At 40.0% G+C, this 22,863-nt stretch overlaps 1 protein-coding gene across 3 annotated transcripts in view; it reads left to right on the top strand.

The window, feature by feature from the left end:
- The window catches only part of PLS1 (plastin 1), a 126,765-nt gene that overhangs the window by 20,819 nt on the left and 83,083 nt on the right, over positions 1-22,863 (top strand). The window contains exon 2 of one of the 3 annotated variants that reach the window (XM_019810617.2): positions 295-394. The exons of the other annotated variants lie outside the window; for them this stretch is intronic. The gene's annotated coding sequence lies outside the window, so the exon portion shown is untranslated. The remainder of the gene's footprint in view (positions 1-294; positions 395-22,863) is intronic. 3 annotated transcript variants of the gene reach the window in all.

The following is a 22,863-nucleotide window of genomic DNA, read 5'->3' as shown; positions in this document are numbered from 1 at the left end:
CGCATCCGTGGTTTCTGGTTTTGGTGCCGTTCCTGGAGCAAGGGGCCCCTGGATGCAGTACAAAAAATGTCAACTTTCAGCGAATTTCCTTGCCAGACACTTCAAGCATTTCAGCTGCATTTTAAAGTAGAAACTTTATAAAAGATAAGACTCCCCCCACCCCTTACTTTTTCTCCGTTACTTCTATTTCAGGCTTCATTTAGTGCTATTAAAATGAAGTGGTCTTTTAGATGAGTAACGAGTTCTCACTTTTCTGTCCTTTATTTATCCGGTCACATCTTATGGCTCATCCAGAGATATTTTACCCTGGAGCTGCGGTATTGGATACACTTGTAGGAGGCTAAGGCCCTGCTGCACAAATTTGTTGGATAACTCGTGAGCGACAGAATTTTAGGTAAGGGGGCACACACTGAACATTATTTAGGTAAAGTATTACATTTATGATGTGGGAGACATATACATAGAATTAATGAGTTTAAGAAAAAGAAATTTTTAGTTCAGGAAGAGAAACCTATATGGAAAGGAAATACAGATACTTTCCTTTCCCTTCACCCCCCCCCCCTTTCCCATGATGAATGTTTTAATACAGAAATAATATACAGTTGGTTTAGTTTTGGACTATAGAGACCATCGAGGTCAGCCAGTTCAGCTGCTTCAGTTTACAAATAAGAAAACCGAGACCTATGAGGTTAAATGACTTGCTGTTGCTGCTAGAGCCCCTCCTTGGCAAAAGCTGGGCCTTGGGCCCAGGTTTTCTGATTTTAGGGCTCTTTTAACCCTGCTGATACTCTCTTCCCAGTTTGGGTAGATTATTAAACTTTATTTTTCTCTTCTACCTTCTTACATGTAGTCTAGTTGAAGCAGAAAATTAGTCATTGCTTATTACTAAGCTTGATAGTACCTTGTAAACACCTTTCAAAAAATGCCCTCTCACTCAGGCCCCACCTAACAATTTGGTGGTTTTGAAACCTCCCTCCTTTTCTTGCCTCAGTCACATTGGGCCTTTGGCCCAGAATGTCTTTTTGCCTCCTTCCCTGAAGTCCTGCCCATACTGCAAGGTGTAGGTCACGTGTGATCTTGTCTTAGAAGCCTTTCTTGATTACTGCAGCCAGAAAGTAGCTCTCCCTCTTCTGAACCCTATAGCATTTATTACTGTTGTCTGTGCTGCTAGTGTCCCCCTCATCTTTAGTATCCCTGATTATTGTATATTAGCATGTGTTCCAACTTCCCAACAGTTTGTAAGCTCTTAGAGCTTAAAGCCTATGACTTCGACATCTCATCCAGCACTAAGTATGTTCTCAGCCACCATTTGTGGGAGGGAGTTGAAGTATGGACCATTTTGTAAAATGATTTGATGTGGATATTGTATAATATGGAGGAGGCCACCTTAGACCTGTAGCAAGACAGTGGCCAAGTCAAACCAGCCTATTGGGTGATTCTCATATTCTGATGAGAGATTATGGATCAGTTTGGAGAGTGCTGGCGAAGGGGTAAAATCATAATAGGGGAGAGTTGCCCAGGCCTGCATTTAAGCATGTTGGCTCTTTTTTTTTTTTTTTTGAACATTTTTTAAAAGTTTATTTATTTTGAGAGAGGGAGCATGCGCACAAGCAGAGGAGGGGCAGAGAGAGAGAGAGAGAGAGAGAGAGAGAATCCCAAGCAGGTTCCACACTGTCAGTGCAGACCCCAATGCAGGGCTCAGTCTCACCAAGCGTGAGGTCATGACCTGAGTCCAAATCAAAGGTAAGATGCTTAACTGGCTGAGCCACTCAGGCATCCGGAAAAAGTTTTTGGTAAAAGACTAGATGCAGAGGAGAAAAGATCTACTGAAAATGAGTTTCAGGCTTGGTGTGTTGGTAATGGGCTTACAATGTTTTTATCTTATAAATACCTCCAGTTGTGACATTATCTCTTTCTGTTTCTTATAGTTATTGATATGGTTGTTTCCCATTCTAGATGATAAGCTCTTTGGGGAATGGTTAACTCTTCACAATGCTAGGCAAATAGCTTTGCAATATTAGACAGTAGTTATTGCATGAATAAATAAGTGTATTTTGGCTTGGGGAAGGTAGGCATTTAAAATCATAGAGCTATCCTACTTACTTTATCTAGACCATTCCCTTATTATTTTTTTTTCTTTTTCAACTTTTATTTATTTATTTATTTATTTTTGGGACAGAGAGAGACAGAGCATGAACGGGGGAGGGGCAGAGAGAGAGGGAGACACAGAATCAGAAACAGGCTCCAGGCTCTGAGCCATCAGCCCAGAGCCCGATGCGGGGCTCGAACTCACGGACCGCAAGATCATGACCTGGCTGAAGTCGGACGCCTAACCGACTGCGCCACCCAGGCGCCCCTAGACCATTCCCTTATTATAAGAAGAGAAAATGAGTTATGCTTAACTAATAAGCTAGCTGGTGGTGTAGGCAGAGCCTCTGTTCACATCTCCTCACTATTAGCTCATTTCATTAACTTTTTGCGGTTATTGGGCTCAAGTTTAATTTGAGTTGGCAGCAGGGCACTGCAGCTTGAGATGTTCTGTGGATCAAAAAACCTCAGAGAACAATGTAAAAGGAGGTATGGGGGAACTTGGTGGCCACTGGGAGGGTGTCTGCATCATTGGAAGAGATAAGACACAAGCCATAAATGGCCGTTTCCAGGTTGAGTACAGAGTGAGGAGGGGTCAGGCTGCAGTCCTGAGAGTCTGCACACAATGGAGTTGAGTCTGGAAAGAATATGGTAGCCTCGCTTCTCTGGGGCAGAAGACCTTGGACTGAGTGTATTGGGGAGATATATTTTACACTACCACGAGGTGGAAGGTGATGGCTGTGGGGATAGGTTTAAGAGAGAATTGTGATCAGACTGTCTACTTGGAAAAACAAGACAGAAGGCAGTGGTTCTGAACTCAAAATCTCAGTTCAAAAGGTGGTTTGGAATATTTGTTTACTTGGAACGGATGATGCAAATAGCCATTTTGCAAATCAAAACACAGCCTTTTCATTGTGCACACAGCATTGAGGGAGTTGTTGATGGCACATCTCTTCCACTGACATTCATAATGTAGTTGATCACCATCTTCAACTGGTAGTGATGCTTATTCTTATAAAGCAGTTAAGAAGAGAGAGCAGCTGAGAGGACAGAGCTTGAGAGATGATTTACCAGGGTAGAGGGGGAGGTTTGGCCAAGTATAGAGGGATTACTTCTTTTTTTTTTATTATGACATCAGTCAAAATTGATGTCAGTGTGGACTTGTGGTTGGAGGTGAGCATAGATACCTCAGGGAAGGCCCCCAGGTAAGAGATAACAATTTGCTTTTTAAAAATAATGTTTGTTTTGAGAGAGAGTGCATGTGTGCGCACACACTCGAGCAGGGGAGGGCCAGAGAGTGAGAGTGAGAGAGAGAGAGAGAGAGAGAGAGAGAGAGAGAGAGAGAGAGAGAGAGAGAATCCTCCTAACTGTGAGATCATACCTGAGCTGAAATCAAGAATCAGGCACGTAACCAACTGAGCTACCCAGGTGCCCCTAGAGACAACAGTTTAGAGTCAGAACTGGCAGTCCCCAAATTTGACCAGTGAGTTGCCCTTGAGAAAATGCCTCCCATCCACCTCTTGATGAACCTAATTACTCTCTCATGGGAGTCTCAACATGGAATCCAACTGAAAGCATTCGTCGCTCTCTGTGCTGAGTCCTGTCAATTCTCGCTTCTGTTTCACTTTCTCCTGGTTTGTGCTTTCCCAGGGCATGTGGTATGGATATGAAAGGAAAGGCCCCTAGCTTCTGGCCTCCATCCATTTCAACCCATCACAACATCCAAGAAGTCATCATTATCACCCAGCTCTTTCCCTGAACAAAGATCCAATTCCACATTTTCTTCTTGATGATGATGAAAATCAAGGAGAATGAGAAAGAGGCCTTTGTACTATGTGCAAGTTTATGGGTTATAAAATGGTTACACAAGCTTGATTGCTGGAAATTTTGCTGACATAAAAGATCACAGGATGTGAGGGTCTTTCGGCCTTAATGATCTTTTCTGTACTATTCTGTCTCAAACTACTTATTGCCTGTTTTTGGTGAGAAGCATGTAGCATGGCTTCTGTAAAAGCAAGTTGCTTTTTAGTAACACCATGAGCACAGAAAGGGCACATGTTAGAGTGATGATTGGGGAGTTTCTTATTTAAAACACTTGTTTCATCAGAAGGTATTTTATCTTTAAGTAGAGTTACAGATAGTTTGCTCATAAAGCCCAATTGTGAAAGAACTTTAGACTTGATAAGAAACTACATTTTTATTTACTTTTAAGCAATTCAGAGCTATAAAGCTACAAGAATATTTGAATGATAACTCACTGCACACAGACATGCCTCCTTCAAAAAATCCAAGCCAACCACAGAGGAAACATGAGAAACTGTCTTTTCCAATGGTGAGGTGGATGGATGGTCTTTGTAAGATGGAAGGTTTGTAGGGTGCCTTCTTCATGATAAAAAGCAAAAGGTTTTTGGGGAAATAGTTGACATTTATTTATTTTATTATTGATAAATTCAATAAATAGTTTAAAGATCCAAGAAATAACACCTTTTTTTTTTCTAATTTAAAAAATGATGAGGGGCGCCTGGGTGGCGCAGTCGGTTAAGCGTCCGACTTCAGCCAGGTCACGATCTCACGGTCCGTGAGTTCAAGCCCCGCGTCGGGCTCTGGGCTGATGGCTCAGAGCCTGGAGCCTGTTTCCCATTCTATGTCTCCCTGTCTCTCTGCTCCTCCCCCGTTCATGCTCTGTCTCTCTCTGTCCCAAAAATAAATAAACGTTGAAAAAAAAATTTAAAAAAAAATGATGAAATCCCCTTCAGTTTGCTGGAGAACCAAGAAACAAACATTTTAGCGATTTTAGCAGTTGCCGTCATAATAGAATTTGGGTTGAATTTGAGTTTAAAACATTGGTAAATGTGTGTAAGAGGACCAGGCATGGTAATTAAGCATTGGACCAAGGTCTACTTGTCTAAACCTTATTCCCTACAACAAATTCCCAATTGGGGCCCTTTGCACTCTATGAATAAAAGAGTAAACCTACCCCACAGATCACAGTTGTAAAATCCAAAGTGATGCATGACAATCTGTGACCTCAAACTGATGTTGATCAAGCAATTTGAATGCCTTAGCTAGAAAGTACCAGCTGCATTCACACATTGTTCCCATAGCTGGTGCTCAGAATCTAGATTAAACTGTTGAAATGAAAGAAAAGCAGGTTCAGAACCAGCTCATTTCCAGTGAATGATCAAAGTCACAAGTAGACTTTTTGTCTCATTTCACTTTGTCATCTTAAATGCCATCCTTTGTAGCTATATTGGTTCCTCTTTTTTTTGTCCTTGATGATACATGCTCAAAGTGTACTGTTTATAGATAAAAATCAATGCAAAACAGAATTTTGAGGTTTGATAAATGAGCCTCTGCTTAGGTTTTAATGCTATTCATCAATAATTTGGTGGAAAGACAGTACCAAGTTAGTACATAATTGAACCTTTAGCTCAATATCAAGTTAGTATTTATAACCTTTGGGAACAAACCCAAAATTTTCATACTCCTGAATTCTTTCATCTGAAGGCTCTCTTAGCATTTTATTCTGATGAAGTGTCCCTTTTTCCTTTCTCTGTCCTCAGGTTTAGGTTCATTGGGACATTCTTTTGGTCCAGGTGGTATTTTCAAGAGTGGCTTAGTTCTTGCAGAGTTTAAGTGTTATCAGGTCAGTAAGGTGCCAGCCATGAAACACAGCTCACATAAATTCAATGATTTTTTTTTAGCAAAGTTGTCATGCAAGTGAATTAATTTTGGAAAAACAACAATAATAGCAATTTGTTTTATCCCTTTTCTTATCCTCAAATAGCCCAAGTTAAACTCAAGATCACTGTGAATGGAGGGGTGTCCGGGTGGCTCAGTTGGTTAAGCATCCAACTCTTGATTTCGGATCAGGTCATGATCTCACAGTTCGTGGGTTTGAGCCCCGAGTCACGCTCTGTGGTGACAGCATGGAGCCTGCTTGGGATTCTCTCTCTCTCCCTCTCTCTTTGCCCCTTCCCTCCTCGTGTGCTCGTGGTTGTGCTCCCAGTTTCTCCCTCTCTCTCAAAACATAAACGAATTAAAAAAAAAAAAGATCACTGTCACTGGAGAAAGGTTATCCGAGAATCTCTGAATGCATAATGGTTAATCAGAATGAGCTCCTTCGGGTAATTTAAAGTTTCGATACCTGAAATCATTTGGCTTGTGTTCAGGGCTACGGATGAAGAGGCAAAGTCTGACCTGATGAAAAGGGAGGCCTTCTAGTTTAATGATCAAACAAGACAGTGAATGTGAAAGCAATTAGTGAACTATAAGATAAGGAGGTATTTATTGATAGTTATAATAATTTTCTGACTTTGCTGTCTTTCACTGATAAATGGCCAAGACTGAGATTGACTTGCCTGCTTGAGGGTACCTAGTTAAAAGGGACAAAGATGGAACTCCTATCTGTGTCTTCTAATTTCAGCATCTGACAAAATGTCTGAGCTCAGCATGGGACCATAGTGCTAGCCAAGACAGATACAAGGCCCTGTCCTCCTGGGGCTTCATCTAACTCCAAATCCAGTGCTCATCCAATCAGTCCATATTTTACTGAGCAGAGGGAATAATTTCTCAATGAAATTTATATTTTTTATAAAATCCTAAATATGTTTGTAGCTAAGCCTTGACTATGGTGCTCTTTAAGAGATTTCTCCATTGCCAGAGGGGCCTTCAACAACTGCCCCCTGGACTTCAGATGTTCCTTGATAAGGATATTTATTAATCTTCATTAGGGCTAGAGGGCTTGGATGACTCTCAGCAGGCTGCTCATTGTCAATCAGAGGCTTACTGCAGAAGAATAATTTTCTTTCCTCTACCAAATCAAAGGGCTGCAGTTGAATAAAGGAAGGTGAGTTGGGGGCAGAGCTGTCAGTGAGACATGTCCTTGTACTCATGTGTTTGCAGTCAGATGGAGGAAGCAGACACAGGGACAGCCTGTGACAGGAGTCAACACCAGGAGGAAGGGCAGAATGAAGCTTTGGGAGAGCCATTAATTCTGTTCATTGGGTTGAGGAAGGTGTCAAGACTTTTGAGCTGAGCCTTGAAAACACAAGTTCAGTCTATTGAGAATAGATGGAGGAAAAAACATTCCGTGGAGCAGTGACAGCAGGAGCAAAAGCGTGGAGACGAGAAAGAGCTGACCTCTTTGGGAAACTGCAGGTACTTGAATGTGTTCTAAAATGTAAGCATGCATAAGAATCGCCTGGAGAGCATGTTGAAAAACAGACTGCTAGGTCCCATCTCTAGAGTTGCTTATTCTTTGGGTCTGTGATGCGGTTGGAGAATTTCATTTCTGCAAGTTCCCAAGTAAGGCTGAGAATCTAGGAACCACACTTTGAGAAACAATGGGCTGGAATAAAGGAAGTGTGCAATAGATGAGCTAGGGAAAAAAATAGTTTTCTTTTGAAACTGTACTGCCTTCACAAAATTGATGTTTCAAGGTTTTGTTTTGTTTTGTTTTTTAATTAGTCTTGTTTACCAAGTGCCTTGTGCCCCTTGCTGTCTGTCCTCTAGGAGTTCCTTATCCACTCTAGACCCCCACTCCCCAGTTCTCGCTAGAAACCAGTCCTTTTCTTATATCACGTATTTTTAAATAACTTCTGTTTAGTCAGTATGGCCATTCCACCATGGAAAGCTGAATAGCCAGCATCAGCTAGATGATGTTAGGAGTGAATCCCAAACCAAGTATGGACCACTGGTATATTCAAGGGGTACATACTTGGGTTTTATTTTTGCTAATCTGGATATAATGTTAAACTTTATCCAGCAAGTATTATTGGAATAGTTTGTAAGCTCTGAGCTAAGAGGTGGGATGTACACAATTGCAAAAAGTTCCTTCCCTGCCCTTAGAAAATGTGTAGTCTTATAGGAGAGTTGAGATGCATGAATTCATGGCTCCAGTACAGGGCAGCTGGTGCCACGTGCTGTAGGAATGATAGAAGCCAAGAGTGATGGGGCTGAGATGAAGGAAGGCTCTCTTTCCATTGTAACAAGTAGGGGAGGCAGGACAGAGTTGAGGGAGTGATGATTTATGCCATCTTCTGATGTTTTATGCATCTTTGTAAGGCAGCTGAAATGAGGGAGCATTAGTCTACATATAGCAAATAATGAAGGAGGGGGCATTTGAAGTGGGTGGTCATTGAAGGTTGGCAGATGCTCACCAGGGAGAGAATGGTCAGCAGGGAGAGGAAGAGGCATTCCAGACAAGGGGTGACTGAACCTCAGAATGGAGGTGTAGCAGGGAAGTGCAGGTCCAGTTGGGGATGAATACTCTGGTTCACTTTGGGGAAGTGCAGGGTGATAAGACTGGAAAGGCATTTAGGGAATGTTGTGGAACATTTTGAGTATGAGGTTATTGGGATTTGGACTTCAGTCTTCAGGCAGTGTTGGGTCATAGACTTACCTTGGCTTACTCTGTCAGTTCCCTCCTAATCCCCAAACACATCAGAAGAGGAGGAACCCTCTTTCTTACAGTGCATTAATCTATAGTTCATACTCTCTTAGATAAATACCTAAAAATACTTTTCCTTGGTTTTGATTTTAATAGGTCATCTTTTGGATTTGCAAAAATTATCATTAATGTCTTTCAAAAAATATGTAAAATGTAAAATGTCAACTGGTTTGAATTTGAGAGAGATGATAAAAATGAAACAAAAATGAATAAATTGCTAGGTCTAGTGATTGTAGTACTTGTTCTGGATTGTTCTGGGAAGACAAGGGAATTCAAAAGTTAAGGCTAAAGATATCAGTATGGTGTCCTCAGCAGATACTTTGAAGCTGACTTCAAGTGCTGAAAGATTAAGGTAAATGACAATGTGGTGTCTCTTTAGAATTGCTTTAGCTATAAATGGGGCAATGTCTACTGGTTTAGTACTGGTTTAGAAGAGCTTGTGTCTGGGCGTTAAAGGGCACTAAGACCATGTGGTCCCTTTTGTTCATCTTTCTGGGGGATGTTCACAAATGGGAAAGACATTTATGTCTCATTGGAGATTTTGAGAATCTTCCGTGCATATCCCCTAAAAAGTATCCTGTCCTGAGAACTACATTGTTCTTGGAAAAGCAAAAAAATGTGGATTTGTGAGTAGAAGTTGCTACCCTGGTGCTACCACTTGCTAGCTGACTGATAAAAGAAGCAGCATAGTGAGTGGGACAGAGCTAACTGACTCCCCTTTGCCCACAATCTACAGCTAAGAGGTGCACTAGGTGGGGGAGTAATGCAGCCCATTTGAACCTTGGTGGTGGTGGTGGTTTGTATTTTGTTGTGAATTAAATAAGATAAAATAGTTAAATTGAAAGGCATCATACACATTTTAGATTAAAATCTTCTAATAGGGGCTTCTGGCTGGCTTAATCAAGAGGGCATGTGACGCTTAATCTTGGGGTCATGAGTTCGAGCCCCATGTTGGGTTTAGAGATTATTTAAATGAATGAATAAATAAATAATTAAACAAAAAAGAATGTAACTTTTTAAAAAAATAAAATCTAATAACACTAAGATTTATTTTAAGTTCTTGGGGCCACAGATGTGGATGGCCATGTAGAGTGTGAACTGCTGCCGCTTTTTTTTTTTCTTTTTGAGTGTAAGCTTCTTGAGGGCAAGGTTATATCTAACTTTGTGTCTCCATTGCCTAATGCATAGTCAGAACTTGATAAGTTGTTGAATGAATATAAGATAAAAAGGAAGTAATGAATGGATGAATCTATACCCACAGCCTCCCCACCACATACTTAGTACTTTCTAGCTTCTACTTGCTTATAGAGACTTAAAATCTATGGTGCCTTATTTTATCTATCTATCTATCTATCTATCTATCTATCTATCTATCTATCTAGATATCAAGCTCTACACCCAATGTGGGGCTCAAATTCATGACCTCAAGATCCAGAGTCCCATGTTCTACTGAATAAGCCAACCAGGTACCCCCTGGTGCCTTATTTTTAGACTGCTAACCCCTTGTCTGTTTTACTGACAGTAAATCTTGAGAGATACCCCGTCCGTTTTCAGGAGACAGATGCATAGCTTGAGTCAAAATATAAGGATCTTTGTAGATTCACATGAATTCTGAACTAATTCCAGAAATCAATTAAATAATAATATATAATAATGTTTTACTTGTAGATAATGTATATAAAACTCATTTTACCTCTGAAATAAACTGACACATATAAGTTGAAGTTATATTCCTTTTGAACTACTTTATATTGTTTTACAAGGAATCAAATTAGGATTCAGAGAGTGGCTTATAAAGATGCTCAAAGAAATGTATATTAATACACTGATCTACTAGAGACTTGGATGCCTGTTTTTCCTGCAGGTCAATGAAACAAGAACCGTAAGTAACTTTATTCTACCTGAGTTTCACAGTTTGTCTAATGTTAACAGTACAGTTGACCCTTAAACAACTTGGAGGTTAGAGATGCCTACCTATTCTCTCATTCTCCCCTGCAGTGGAAAATCCACATATAACTTCTGAATTCCCAAAAACTTTACTGATGATAGCCTACTGTTGACCAGAAACCTTACTGATAACATAATAGCCTTACTGAGGGGCGCCTGGGTGGCTCAGTTGATTAAGCATCCGACTCTTGATTTTGGCTCAGGTCATGAACTCATGGTCATGGCCTTGAGCCCTACATCATCGTCATCAGGCTTGTGCTGACAGTGCAGAGCCTACCTGGGATACTCTCTCTCCCCCTCTCTCTCTTTGCTCCTCCCCCAGCCCCCCCTTCATGCATGCTCTCTCTCACTCACGAAATAACCAAATAAAATTAAAAAAAAAAACAACTAAAAGTCTTACTGATCACATGAACTGTTAGTGAACACATATTTTGGAGGTTATATGTATTATAATGCTATATTCTTACAGAAAAATAAGGTAGAGAAAAGAAAATGTTATTAAGTAAATTATAAGGAAGAGAAAATACATTTACAGTACTGTACTGTATCGACAAAAAAAAATCTGCCTATAAGTGGACCCATGCAGTTCAAACCTCTGTTGTTCAAGGGTCAATTGTAATTCAGTTCTTGATTCATGAAATTAGACTTGATTAATATGGGCAAAAATTCATCTTTTTAATTTTGAACAAAGTAGTTTGGTTTTTGAAATTATTGTATTTCCTATTAATATAAATCTGAAATGTGTAGGATAAAAAAATTCATGTTGCTGAATTTTTACTGAGTTATATTCTCCCTGTGTGTTATGTATTGTGCTGTGGGCGACAAAACCTTAATTGAAGTTTTCTGCAAGGTTAGTATTCAGTTTCTCATAGGACTGGGACAATTAATGGGAGACTGAAAACATTGTAATTTTCTAGTAATTCAGAGGAAATGACTGCATTCTAAGGTAGTGTACTGATAGAGTGGACCATGATACTCATTTTTGCAAGTCAATTTATTAAATATCAGTGGGAATATTCTTTTGCATCCTATTTCACATCTCAGGCACACTTTAGGAAGGCCTTATGTTAGAGATATTGTTCATTTAATCTAAAAAGACTCATTCATGCCTTCTGTGTGCATAGGTTCTTTCCATTATGTTATGCCCTTAGGCATTTTACTAAGGGTATTACAAAATCAAGCAGCAAGACTTCTCAGGGAAATTAAAGTTTTCATATTAACCAGACATTGTTAAAACCTTTGCCTTGACTAGGATTAAACAGTGTTCCATCAGTGTTCTTGGTGCTCATGATGACGTTGCCTTTTTTTTTTTTTAACATAACAGCTTTATTGAGGTTTAATTTACATACCATTCAATTCACTCATTTAAAATATAAATCCATTTTAGGATATTTAACTATATCCATTAACACTCCTCATTTCATACCCACCCCCTGCTTAGGCAATGGCAAATCTACTTTCTTTCCCTGTAGATCTGCATATTCTTGAAATTTCATATAAATGGAGTCATACAATATGTTGCCTCTTGTGTCTGGCTTATTTCTCTTAGCATATTGTTTTCAAGGTTCATCCATGTTGTAGCATCAAAATTTCACTCTTTATGGCTGAATAATAGTCCATTGTGTGGTTCCTACCACATTTATTGATCAGTTGATGGGCATCTGAGTGGTTACCGCATTTTGGCTATTATGAACATTGCTGCTATGAATATTTGTGAACAAGTATTTTGGGGGGCATTTGTTTTCATTTATCTTGGGCATATATCTAGAAGTGGAATTTCTGGGTCATATGGTAATTTGTTTAACATTTTGAGGAATCACCAGACTGTTTTCCAAAGTGACAGCACCATTTTACATTCCTACCAGCAATGTATGAGAGTTCCAGTGTCTGATCCTCACCAGCAATTGCAATTTGTTTTTGATTATGTCCATTTTGATGTGAAAGTGGTATCTAATTGGGGTAACATTTTTTTAAATTAATAAACTTTATTTTTCAGTCCAGTTTTAGATTTACAGAGAAATTAGGTAGATGGTACAGAGACTTTCCACGTGTCCCACACTGACACATGGATTACCCTATTAAGGTCTTATACTAGTGTGGTACATTTATTATAATTAATGAACCAATATTGTTACATCATTATTAGCAAAACTCCGTATTTATATTTCCTTAGTTTTTATATAAAATCCTGTTTCCATTCCAGGATCCCATTGAGGATAGCACATTACATTTAGTTAACATTTCTTAGGCCCCTCTTGGCTATGATAGTTTCTCTGCTTTTCTTTGTTTTTTTTTTCTGATGACCTTCAGAGTTTTGAGTAGTAGTCAGGTAGGTTGTAGCATGCCCCTCTGTTGGAATTTGTCTGAATTTTATTTTTTGTGATTAGGCTGCATTGATATTGGTTTTTAGTATAAAAATTATTACATGGGGGAGTGTACCTGGAGTATAAAAATACATAATCAGAATTGGAAAGCGGCAAAAGTATACCATTAATAGGAAATTCTTAGGAATTCAAAAAATTCAGTTTCCTCTGGGGAATGGACAGACATTTAACTCCAGATATTTTTTTTTTCTAGCAAGGACTTGATCACATTGGAAGATGATTAGATAAAGTGATAGAATTTTTCATTGTGATAGTCATTAGACAGCATCTAATCTAAGGGTAAAGCCAAAGATATATTTTCACTGCCTTATAAGTACCCAAGAATAATGTTTTGCTTGTAATAAAACACAAAGTTAATAGAAATTCAGATTGGCTTTAAAAATTCCATGGTTCTGAGGCAACAAGGGTATAATGTATAATGACTACTCTGACCACCATCAATTCCAGTAAACCCTCTCAGAGGCTCTGTGAAGGGGGCAGGGAACTGAGGAATAGGGAGGCTGTGTCTCTTGGCCTGAGTCACACAGCTGCCAGTAGTTGAGCTGAGATTTGAACACAGGACTGTAGAAGTTTATACCTTACTGTTATCCAGGCCAGGCTCCAGAATTTCCAGTGGTTTTAAATCAGGAATGTATTGAAGGACATAGGCTTGAGTCCTTATCTTACTGGATATTTGTACTGCCAGCTGGAGGAGATAGCATGTCTCTGTGTTCACGGCCCCATTGAAATCAGTCTGTCCAATTAACAGCATACTTGTTGATTGCTTGCTAACAAAGGAGAACTGAGCCAGTTTTGCTCAGGTCACTACGCCATCTTGTCTGCCTGTGGCCTAGTAGTTCCACTGCCACATGTGTCTCCTGAAATGAAGCCTGAGGGTCATAAAACAGGGAAAGAACCACGTGGGAGAACAATATATTCAGCTAAGATTTGTCAGTGGTTACATTACTCAATGTACATCGCTTATTGTATGTCTCAGTAAGATCTTGAGTTTTAGTAATAAGTGAATAACACAGAGAATTTGGTCTTAAATACTTACCTTTGAAAAAGGGTAGGTGTGGTAATAACCTTTAAATGCACTTGAAATGAAATAATAAAGATGCACAGAAAATCTGAGCAAGGTTTGGGAAATTTCCCTACTTGATTCAACTAATCCTTGTAAATGGCCCAAATTGGTTGATCACAGACTGACACAAGTTTTCTTTCTGCACAGATTTTCTGTGTGAGTTAAGATAGGGTAGGCTATATTGCAGTGACAAATGACCCTGAAATCTCCATTGATTTCTTGTTACACAAATGTCAGTGTGCTCTGGCTGTTCTCCAGAACAGCTAGCTGTTCTATATGCAGTGACTCAGAGACCCAGGCTGCTGCGATTTTTGTGATTTTGCTGTTTTAACAGGGGACTTCCAAGCCATCTTAGCAGGGGAAGAGGAGCTAGAGGGTCACATAATAGCTCTGAATTGCTTTGGCTTAGAGTGACATACATCACTTCTACTCACAACCCATTGGATAGAACTAATCACATTCCTGCTGGAAATGACAAGAAACACATGACTCTTCATGAACAATAAATGTCTTTGCTTTGTCTTCTTTAGAGCAAGAGAATTGGTTAGTTTGACAACAAAACAAAACAAACCCCAAAACCTAACCCACCCCCCAAAAAAACCCAAAAAACTCTAGTAAAGAGAGAAAAATATAGATAATTATTTGATACTAAATTCCAAATGAACTTTGACACAAACTAACAAATTAATAATAATTTAGGTATGGCTGATTCAGCAACTTGATATACATTTGTGGATATCAAGGTTGAATCTTCTAAGGGAATAAAGAAAAACTTACAAGAAAAAATTGCTTTTTTACATTATAATTCTTCAGGTGATGATGATTAACGCTTATATTTATTGAGGTATTCTATTAAATGTTTTACATGAATTAAATAATTCAGATTGAGGACTGTGATTTCATGTCCATGATAAATAGTCTCCAGTTCCAGCAACTTGCCTTGTTTGAAATGATGCCTAGATTAGACCCGTCACCATGCTGATAGCTTTCCTCTAGAAACCAGATTGTCACTATACTTTTATAGTTGATGCTCCCTAGATTGAAGGTGGCACTCTGGATGTTGTCAGACTAACGTAGATTGCAGTGAGATCCAATATTTACTGTGATTTGGATTTATACTTGTTTTTGCCACTTTAGACTTTGCAGACTTAAAAAAAAAATAATTTTAGGGGAGGGGGAGTGTGACTGGGGGAGAGGGGCAGAGGGAGAGGGAGGGAGGGAGGGAGGGAGGGAGAGAGAGAGAGAGAGAGAGAGAGAGAGAGAGAATATCTTAAGTAGGCTCCACACTGAGTGTGGAGCCAGATCCCATGGTCCTGAGATCATGACCTGAGCCAAAATCAAGAATTGGAGGGAGGCTGAACTGTTTGAGCCAGTCAATGCACCTGCAAACCCTTATTTTTTTTAACGTAAAAACATTTTTTTAATGTTTATTTATTTTTCGAGAGACAGAGTATGATCAGGGAAGGAGCAGACAGTGAGGGAGACACAGAATCCAAAGCGGGTTCCAGGCTCTGAGCATGGAGCCTGATGTGGGGCCCGAACCCATGAACTTTGAGAATCATGACCTGAACCGAAGTCAGATGCATAACCTACTCAGCCACCCAGGTGCCCCTTAACAATTTTTCTTTTTTTTGAGAGCGAGAGAGAGAGAGCACCTGATCAGGGACAGGAAAGAGAGAATCTTAGCAGGTTCCACAGCTGAGACGGGGCTCGATCTCATGACCAGGAGATCATGACCTGAGGTGAAATCAAGAGTAGGACGCTTAACCCACTCAGCCACCCAGGTGCCTCTCCTGCAAACTTTCTTACAGCCATATTTAGAAATAAGTTTGTAGTGAAGTAAGCCCATAGGAATTTTTTTTTTATAAATGTTTTTTTCTCCAAATGAATTCACCTCAGTTGTGACTTTGTGATGCCATTTTTTCCTTTTCTTAAAAATACACTGCTAGGGCATCTGGGTGGCTCAGTTGGTTGAGCATCAGACTCTTGATTTCAGCTCAGTTCATGATCTCACAGTTTGTGAGATTGAGCTCCATGTCAGACTCTGCTGACAGCTAGGAGCCTGCTTGGGATTCATTCTCTCTCTCTCTCTCCCCTCTCTCCCCTCTCTCCCCTCTCTCCCTCTTTCTCTCTGTCCCTCCCCCACTGGTGTTTTTTTTCCCCTCTCTCTCTCAAATAAAAATTAAAAAATATACTACTGATGAATGCAGAACTCCTGTGTTAGCTTGTCTTTATGATCTGACCTTGTTATTAGGTGTAGCCTAAAATTCCACCATCAAAAGTATAGGATAACAAAGACCCTAGTTGGGCTGTACGGACTGGAGCAGTCCTCTCTTGGTCTCTGTTTGAAAAAGGCTCTTTGTTGTTTGAGAACAACTATCCTTAAGATATAGGAGGAGCTCCACCTTCATGTTGATATCCTATTTATTCATCAGATATTTACTGAAAATAGTTTAGGTCAGACATTGAGATAGGTTCCAGCAGTTTCTACCCTCATAGAAATGACAGTCTAGACCAAGGGTTGGGAAACTTTTCCTATAAAGGGCCAGATAATAAATATTTTAGGTTTTGTGGGTCATGTGGTCTCTGTTTCAACTACCTTACTCTGCTCTTGTAGCAGGAAAGCAGCCATAGACAATAGTAAATGAATAAGCTTGTTTGTGCTCCAATGAAGTTTATTTATGGGTGCTAAAATAATTACTGTAATTTTCATGTCACAAACTATTCTTTTGATTTTTTCAACTGTTTAAATATATGAAAACCATTTAGAGGTCAAGGTTGTATGCAAGCAGGCAGTGGGCCAGATTTGTGTTTAAAAAACCCTTGATGAGTAACCTGAATTTATTTACTCTTGGGCTGAACCAGCTCTGTATGGTTTTAGTCTTACAAATAGATAGTGAACTGCCTTATTGATTATTTAATTATTCAAATTCAGTGTTTGAACATAATTAACCTCATCTAGGCATTTATTCAATAAACAACTCTCCCATCAGTTATTGGTGAATGTCATTTCTGCAAATTAAAATTATATGCCTATAATATACATATAATATGCAGTGTGCACACACATATATTACTTAAATTTTTTTTTAATGTTTATTCATTATTTTTGAGAGAGAGAGAGTGCGCAAGCAGGGGAGGAGCAGAGAGAGGACACAGAATTTGAAGGAGGCTCCAGGCTCCAAGCTGTCTGCACAGAGCCTGATGCGGGGCTTGAACCCACGGATGGCGAGATCATGACCTGAGCCGAAGTTGGATGCTTAACCAACTGAACTACCCAGGCATCCCCACATATATTACTTTTGGGACTGCTGACTTTATGAAAATCATGAATTACTAACATTTAGAATAATACCTAGGATCTGTTGGGCGCTTACCAAAATGTCAGGCCCTTTCTTAAGCCCTTTGCTATTCATTAATCCTTCCCTAAACTCCATGAGGTTGGTATTATTTTCATTGTCTTAATTTTTTGGCTCTGAAAACCAAGTCTCAGAACAACTCGCCCAAAGTGATATAATTAATGAAAAGCAGAGTCTATATTCATTCCCAAAGAGTCAGGGCTCCTAATGCTCTCTTATGGCTTTTTGGGGACTGAAATATCTTTACTAAATTAAACTGTTTTTTTTTTAATTATTACAGTGTAAGAAAATAGAAACGGTGACTAAAATTAAAAAACTATTTTTCCTGGGCACCTGTGTGGCTCATTCAGTTAAGCGTCTATCTTCGGCTCAGGTCATGATCTCATGGTTCATGGGTTCCAGCCCTGCGTGGGGCTCTGTGCTGACAGTTGGGAGCCTGGAGCCTGCTTCGGATTCTGTGTCTTCCTCCCTCTCTGGTGTTCCCCTTCTCATGCTCTGTTTCTTTGTCTCCCAAAAATAAATGAACATTAAAAAAAAACTATTTTTCCTAAGAAGTATGTATATAATTGAAAAAAGAAACATTTAGGAAGCAAGTATTCTAATAGTTTTCACTGATTTAATTTTACTTGCTTCTGTCTGTGAGCAAAGTTAATCAACTCAGATTCTAATCTGGGATAAACAGTGCGCTGAGATCTTCTCTTCTGAACTGAATCTTCACTGAGAATCAGGGCAAGACCAGATTTACAGAGTGTTGTATCATGTCCAGCTCAAAAAACCATAGATACTTTATATTTGTGTATAGAGTTTACAAAACACCCTCCTGTATGTGACACATTATGTGGAAGCCCTCTGTAATTATATTCCCAAGGGATCTTGTTAGTATTCACAGTGGGCTGGTTATTCCACTGTAGATACAGTATTAGCCCTCCTTGCATTGTTTCTTCAGCTGGATCCGTGGAAAAGTTAGATCCCAAAGTGAACACAACCTGTGAGAGATTCCTAGTAGACTACTGAAAATTTCTCCTGATTCACTTTTGGATCTGTTTTATGTTGAACTAGGAGGAAAAGCACTGTGGAATCCATTCTTGTCCTGGAAAGTCTCTAAGACAAAAAGCGAAGTAGTTATAATATATTTTATTTTCCCACTGAAGTGAAGTGAAAAAGTGAAAGTGAAAAGAGAAGTGAAAAAGAGAAGGAAGAATTTTACAAATCAAATACTCCCCTTGACCACTGACCCACTAATCTTTTTTTTTAAATCTCTTTAACATTTATTCCTTTTTTTGATAGAGACAGATCGTGAGTGGGGAAGGGAAAGAGAGAGAGGGAGACAGAATCTGAAGCAGGCTCCAGGCTCTGAACTGACAGCACAGAGCCCGATGCGGGGCTCGAACTCACGGACCATGAGATCATGACCTGAGCCAAAGTCGGACACTCAACTGACTGAGCCACCCAGGCGCCCCCCCCCCCCCGCCACTAATCTAATCTTATGTGCAAAGACCAAGAATTCAAAAGGTACCCAAACTTGTGCCACTCTGGGGCAAGTCTCTGGCCATGACATTGTGGTCATTTGATGGTGGATTAGCAGGACTTTCAACTGGTTCATTGTACATGCAAATAACAGATGATTCAAGACAAAGAAAGATCTTTGTATGCTTTTATTTCACTGTGATAATTTCCTAATTAGGTAATGATTCTCCTTTCTCAGTGGTCTGTCTCTTTATTTTTGTTTTTGTTTTTGGTCTAGCTTATTTTTAAATGTAAAGGGTTCCAGGTGACGGTCTTTCCAAAAACAACTTTTATTTGCTTTATATGTAATTTAAAATTAAGTGTGCCATAAATTTCTATACTTGGTCACTTTTGATTATGGAATTTCTGCCCTAAACAACACAGGATGTGGCTACTTTTTCTTTCTTGAGTCCTTATCTATCAGGGAGCTAGAGATGTTGAAAAGGAGATTGGTTGTCTTTTTATTTTGAGACCTTTTACCCTCTTTGTCCTCACCTACACCCTCCATGAGCCTGTGCCACTTTGGGGTAAGCACTTGTCCATTTGTGCATGATTCCTACAATTATGGCTTCAGGGCTGAGAGTGGAAGCAACTACCAACTGAGGAGGAAAAAAAAATGCATGTATTTTGGTCTCTCAACAGCACAGTACTAATAATTTGAGTTCAGGAGTAGCTCAGGAAATTAACAGTGGCAAGTAATAGAGCTCATGCTTAACCACTGTTCATTTATGTATGCTCTATGGGAAATGAGAGTAGCCAGGGATCATAGGACTGTGGCAAACTGTTTATACCTATCTAAAGGGTGCAGCTGTCACTGGCCTAGCCCAGGGCTACCATGTGGAAATGTGGGCTCACTATTGCTAGACTTCCTGATTCTAAAAGAGAAAATAGAAATCTGAGTTTTATGTTAATCCCTAATTTTATATGTTCACTTCAAAATTTAAAAGACACTTAATGAGCCACATCCAGGCAGGATGTGGTCCCTGGCTGCCATTTTGTCTCTCGGCGGCCAGGAGAGCCTTTTAGGTTGGTGAAAAAGAAGTTACAAAAGCCCTGAGATGGGGTCCCTAGGAGCAGCGAGGTTATAACCTGCAAGGCTTGGCATGGGTTTCACTATTTCCTGTCTTTTCTGTTTGCTGAGAGACTGTGTTTTAATTTTCTGCTCTTCTTAAGGAAAACCTTTTGCTATCCAGATTTCTCTCCTAGATAAAGAGGGACTGGGGATATTGAGCCCTGCTAAGGGCTCCAGGAGCTGTGTGAAACTGAACTCAGATGGGGCAAGACTAGCTACACGTTAGGGTTTGAAGCCAAGGTGTCACTTGAGCATTGAGACTCAAAAGCATCATCTGCAGGAGGGGCAGGACATAGAGAATCAGAGCTGCTGGACCCAAGGATGGAAAATATGTAGAAGGGGTGATCAGGAAATGCCCAGTGGGGTGGCGGGGTTGGGGGGAGCTTTGCTTAGCTGTGAGTAGGGAGGGAGCTATTAAGCCAGCCAACCTGGTCTGATCAGTTGTTGGTGATTGACCCAGAGAAGTAATCGAGGCTGAATTTCCTGAAGGCCCTATATCTTTTTTCCACTTTGGTGATACCTACATGTTCTTCAAGAGCAGGAACATTATTCAGTATGCACACTTGATGTCATTTGGCTTTAGCATTATGGCTTAGGCAAGACAGGGTCACTGCTTGCAAAATGAGGGCACAGCTTTTGGAATTCCTAGTCATTGCCACAATCATAATGCTGAATGCTCTTGGGTTGAAGGGGCTGATAATTTATACTATTGTTCTCTTTATTCTCTGAACTGATTGAGAAATAAATACAGACCTCTCAGAGTTCAGAATACCACTTTATTACTGATGGAACTGGACCATGATTGCAGCCTGTGGCCAAATGGTCTTCCTCATACCTTTTATCCCCAAATCTTAACTTCTGTCTACCTCATTCCAGGCAGACTTGCTGGACGGTTGCCTTGGGGTTGCTTACCAGATGGAGGGATGGGAGATCTTGTTTCCTGAGGACAAGCTACTGCTAAAGAGAAAAGGGTCAAGGCACATCAGGACCATGACATTGAATACTTTAAACTCATTCGGCAAAGCAGTGGGTTCCCTAAGTGTGGTCCCCAGACAAGCAGCATCAGCATTGCCTCAAAACCTGTTAGAAATGCAGATCTGTGATCTCCAACCCAGATGAACTGAAGCAGAGACTCTGGGGTGTAGGGCTCAAAAGTCTGTATTTTAATAAGCCCTCCTTGTGATTATGGTGCAGTTAAAGCATGAGAATCACTACAGTAGAGAAATAAGTTTCAGTGGACCCCAGACACTTATCCTCTCGCCAGTGAGGTAAGTCTCCTTTCTTCTCAGGAGAGTGAGAAAGGAGTGTAGAGAAGAAGCCAGAAGTGCTGCTTTTATAATAGGCCCTTATGGAAACAGAAGATAGGAGAATGGCCTTCCCCCCAACTGATAATCTTCCTCTCTCCAGAGGACTGTAGACTGAGAAGGACCAGCAGGTGCAAGCATGAAGACTTTCTTTAAATGCCCCTTTTCTCATCTGTTAACATTGCCTACCTTTTCTCTAAAGAATAAAGGAGAGGCAGAGGAAAAAATACAAGCAGGGAGAGGGAGAACACTAAAATATATAGGAAGATGGGGCGCCTGGGTGGCTCAGTCGGTTAAGCGGCCGACTTTGGCTCAGGTCATGATCTCGCGGTCCGTGAGTTCGAGCCCCGCGTCGGGCTCTGTGCTGACAGCTTGGAGCCTGGAGCCTGTTTCGGATTCTGTGTCTCCCTCTCTCTGACCCTCCCCCATTCATGCTCTGTCTCTCTCTGTCTCAAAAATAAAATAAATGTTAAAAAAAATTTAAAATATATAGGAAGAAAGTAATGGAATAGGTACTGTATTCCAACATCATTCTTTACAGTTTACTCTTCATATATCTGTATTTTATTAAGTTTTTACTCTCTGATTTATTTTCCTAGTTGTGACCCCAACTACAGGCCATTTAATGATGATAGTATCATCTGTCATCAGCATGGACTCAAGAACGCTGGGCTCTTTGCTTCCAGTTTGTGTCTATTCAGTTTCATGTTACTGAATTGTGTATATTGTTCAGTGACATGATTGTGTATGTTCTTCTTATTCACCTGGATGTTGAGACTGTTTAGCTTGCTTTGTGGCCTTGCGCAGGTTGTTCAGAGTCTTCATATTAGAATGGAGGCCTGGTTAGCCATTAAAATACTCAGCTCTGGCAAGGGCTGGTCTCAAACAATCCATGTGGTTGGCATTTTATGTTCTAAGGTGAAAAAGAGATAAATTCCCTAACTGCTTGTACTGGGGAAAATGGTGGGGTTTTTTTTTGTTGTTTTTTGTTTTATTTTTGTTTTTGTTTTGCTTGAGCCAGGCTTTTTAGAGGTTTGAAATAAAATTGTGCCTCATTAGGTGCATATAGCCTCAAAGAGATAGGGATATTATGGTTACTTTTACTTATTTATTCCCCCCCCCCCACCAACAATACAGCATCTTTTAAACACACTCAATTCCATGCAGTCCAGAGTGGAAGCTTACTTCCATTAAATATTTAATCTTTCCAGATACTGTTACAGGAATGAAAAATGCTAAAGAATTCAAATTACCTCTGCTGATAAATATTTTGTGCAGACTTCATCTAAAAATGGAATTAATGGTGGTGTTACTAATCACAGTAACTGAATAGTTACTATGTTCCAAGAGCTGTGCTAAATTGGGGTAACAACTATATGGGTAGGAAGGACTTGTCATTCCCTTTATACAGATGAAGAAACTGAGGTTCAGGGACCTTAAGTGACTTGCCCAGAACACTCTGTCAACAAGAGCAAGAGCAAAATCAAGTCTTAAGTCTGTTTGTACCAAAACTGTACATACTGTTAACTGCCTACTTGGCTAGATGGGCTCGCTCCTGGGCTAACTCCTGACAAGAATTGCACTGGGCTTCAGTCAGAATGGGAGAGATCTTAGGTGGTTGGTGACAGAATGGTTGATGGGAATACTTCAGCAGCATTAATCATTCATTTGGGGACAAAATTTTGAAAT

This window comes from Felis catus, chromosome C2 (genome assembly GCF_018350175.1).
Source record: "Felis catus isolate Fca126 chromosome C2, F.catus_Fca126_mat1.0, whole genome shotgun sequence".
In the NCBI taxonomy this organism is placed as follows: Eukaryota; Metazoa; Chordata; class Mammalia; order Carnivora; family Felidae; genus Felis; species Felis catus.
This window is presented reverse-complemented; position numbering and strand designations above follow the sequence as displayed.